The sequence below is a fragment of the Odontomachus brunneus genome, unplaced genomic scaffold (genome assembly GCF_010583005.1).
Source record: "Odontomachus brunneus isolate Ranch 3 - 2012 unplaced genomic scaffold, Obru_v1 Obru_scaffold_089, whole genome shotgun sequence".
In the NCBI taxonomy this organism is placed as follows: domain Eukaryota; kingdom Metazoa; phylum Arthropoda; class Insecta; order Hymenoptera; family Formicidae; genus Odontomachus; species Odontomachus brunneus.
This window is the reverse complement of record NW_022639539.1, coordinates 1,083,494-1,087,175: the sequence shown is the minus strand read 5'-3', so window position 1 is coordinate 1,087,175 and position 3,682 is coordinate 1,083,494. Positions and strand designations below refer to the sequence as shown.

The 3,682-nt window shown below is 41.3% G+C and overlaps 1 pseudogene; it reads left to right on the top strand.

Annotated features, from left to right (window-relative positions):
- Window positions 1-3,120: 3,120 nt before the first annotated feature.
- The window catches only part of LOC116848103, an 11,135-nt pseudogene continuing 10,573 nt past the window's right edge, over window positions 3,121-3,682 (top strand).

The window sequence follows — 3,682 nt, the reverse complement described above, 5'->3', positions numbered from 1 at the left end:
GACGATTAGCAAGCACAAGTTCTTCGATTTTCTTGACGTGTTGTTCATCGGTAGAGGTTGATGGTCGTCCGAAACGCTCTTCGTCTTCAACACTTTCACGACCTTCTTTGAACTGTTTATACCACTTGTAAACATTCCTTTCCGACAAAGCATGGTCCCCGAAGGCTTTCTGCAACATCCTGAACGTTTCTGCACGAAATTTCATTCCGCAAACTAAATTTAATGCAACTTCTTTGCTCAATATAATTAGACATTGTAAAAATCGCCGAATGCACTTTTAGCGTCGTACAAAACCAAGCGTAAAGCAAAAAGTAATGAATGTTTTGACATGAAATTTGTCACAGATGTCTGTCACAATGCTGCTAACTTAGAAAAAAAATATTTATGATGTGCGGTTTACCTGCGCGATTTAAATTGAAAACTGGTCTTACTTTTTGGACATAGTAGTATATATACTACTATATATATATATATATATATATATATATATATATTTTTTTTTTTTTTGTTCTCATAGAGCTCTGAGAATTTTTGCAGAATTTAATATTAACTTTTTAGTACTTCATTTTCTTACATTTTCTTGAAGTACTAAAAAGTTAACACAAAATTCTGAAAAAATTCACAGAGTTCTATGAAAACAAAATATACAATTTTTATTTCTTGATATTTTTTGGTAAAGTTGATAGAATTCAAGTAAAAAATTATTGAAACCAATAATCTTGTAGATATTTACGTAAATATCTTAGAAAATACAGGTCGTATAAACAATTTTTTCAAGCAAAAGTTGTTTACGTTTTTACGTTGAATAAAATGCCGTAATAAAAAATATGTGTTTCTATTTAAAACAGCAAAGTTGACCTTGTTGTGACCTTGGCGACGCCATCCTATGTCAAATAACTACTATCTTTAAATGCGTTTTTTTAAGCCTTACAACTTTTGTCTGACAACATTTTTCTCTCCCGTGCTTGGTATTCGACTGGATGGATTAAAATGGTCCACCCTGTATATTCATGGAATATACATGAGACATTATGACGATATATACATATTAAAACCATTAATATTTTTACATAGTATATATCGCCATGTATATTCATCTTACGTATATGAAATATATGTGCAGTGGATATACAGTTTGGGGTTATTGTGTGTTGTTGGGCGGTTGCCTCTTTTATGCGTGATCGGTCGCTCGCGGGGAGGATGTAATGACACTCGCTGTTTCTTTTAAATAACAAGAAACATTTTATTGTACGTTGGTTACACGTGTGTGTGTGTGTGTATGTGTGCGTGCTTGGGAATTGTTCCCTCTGTTTTGTGGCTCGTCGAGCCGCCGCGTTCAGTCCCTTGCCCTGGGGACGACGCGTCCTTCTTCGCTGGGAGCTTCCACGGCGCGGTGATGAAGACGTCGGTCGCCGCAGATGCTGGCGCTGTGAGAGGTTCCCACAAAGGCGGGGACGGCGTCCCAGCCCGGTTTGGTGAGGGTGTCCGTGTCCGCGGCGTCTGACCTGATGGACCTTCTGCCTCGGCCTCTGGGGAGCTGTCTCCAAACAGCTGGTACAGTTGTTGGTGGCCTCGTTGCCGCTTCTTCAGCGGACACGCTTTTCAGCGCGGAGTATCGCTTCTTCAGCGAGGCGCACTTCTTCAGCGCGAGGTATCGCTTCTTCAGCGAGGCGCACTTCTTCAGCGCGAGGTATCGCTTCTTCAGCGAGGCGCACTTCTTCAGCGCGAGGTATCGCTTCTTCAGCGAGGCGCACTTCTTCAGCGCGAGGTCTCGCTTCTTCAGCGCGAGATATCGCTTCTTCAGCGAGGCGCACTTCTTCAGTGCGAGGTCTCGCTTCTTCAGCGAGGTGCACTTCTTCAGCGCAAGATATCGCTTCTTCAGCGAGGTGCACTTCTTTAGCGCAAGGTATCGCTTCTTCAGCGAGGCGCACTTCTTCAGTGCGAGGTAGCGCCTAGAGGTGCTGTTGGTACCGCTGTCGGTATTAGGGCTTTTAATAAAAGTCGCCACTAATACAGAGGCAGCGGTGTGCGAGTGTGTCAGAGCTCCCGCTGGGTCTGCCTTTTATTGCTGCTTAATTAGGATTTTCTCGCGAGAAAACCCCCCCGCGAATGCGCCACCGAACGGCGTCGCGCGGAGGCTCTCGCGGTTGTGCGGCGGCTCGGCGAGCGGCGGCGGCTCGGCTAGCGGCGCCGCGCTTGTGTGTGTGCGGATCTATATCGATCCGCCACATACAGCATGTTTTTTTCACATCATGGAGCGTTATAAAGCTCTTCAGATAACAAGTATCTTTTTTGTGTTTCAAATTAAAGTTTCTTTTATTATCAGAAAACAATTTATTTAAATTTACAAAATGATTTATTTGTATCTTATTTATTTTTAAAACAAGTAAATGTTTTTTAAATATACTTTTTACATACATTTAAACATACATTTTACACTTAAAATTATCTATTCCCTTCTTTTAAATAAATCATTTGTTTTCGTACATGGATATATCATACAAAGCGTCAAAGTACCATACAAAGTATACAATACAAAGCGTCTCTCATTTAAAGTGACAGTGATGTAATAGATAAGGTGAACGACTCAAGAACCAGAGGTCTCAGGTTCGAATCTCGGCAATGGTAAGCAAATTTTCGAAGTATAATTTAACTTGAATTAAGTAGCGTGTAAAACAATATAAAGTAAAAACTAAGAACATATAGTTTATAAATACTTTGTCCTGTCTGAGTTATGTATACTCAAATTTTTTTTTTTAATATATTATGTACGAGGGTAGTCCCAGAAGTATCCGACCTGACGTATAGATGGCGGTTGTTGTTTGAAAAAAATCACTATGGCCGAAAGCATCAATCTTATAAAGCTGAAGTTTGAAGTTTCAAGACGCTACGTTGTTTAGTATGGGAGCGGTGCACTTGGACACGGTGCATTTGGACACAGCCAATCACAGCACCGGGTGATTAGAAACATTTGTAGGGTCCCTTGGAACAGCGACTTGTGATTGGACTGTGTCCAATTGCCCCGTGTCGAACTGATATACACCCGTTTAGTATTAGTTTGGCAGCCATCAATAATGAACGCTCTCAGTACATTTGTAAATGGAGAAAATTGGTCATCGTTATGTGATACAATATTTTCATTTGAAAGGTCTCAGTCCAACCAATATCAAAACTGAGCTAGATTCTACTCTGGGGGAGTCTGCTCCCTCGTTTACAACAATAAAATATTGGGTGGCAGAGTTAAAAGAGGCCGTAAGAGCTGCCAAGACGAACATCGCAGTGGTCGACCAAATGAAGTGACCACGTCAGAAATGGTGACGAAAATCCACAAAATGATATTGGATGATCGTCGACTGAAAGTGCGCGAGTTAGCTGACATGGTAGGCATATAAAAAAGTGCTGTACATCGCATATTGACTGAAAATTTGGACATGAAAAAGCTGTGCGCACGATGGGTGCCGTGTTTGCTCACAATTGAACAAAAACAGCGTCGTTTCAATCGAGTGTTTGGCGATGTTTCGCAGTAATAAGGCCGAGTTTTTGCGTCGATTCATAACCATGGATGAAACATGGGTTCATCATTTCACACCTGAGACGAAAGAACAGTCGAAACAATGGACTGAAAGGGGAGAATTGGCTCCGAAAAACAACTCTATCGGCTGGCAAGGTTATGGCGTCAGTT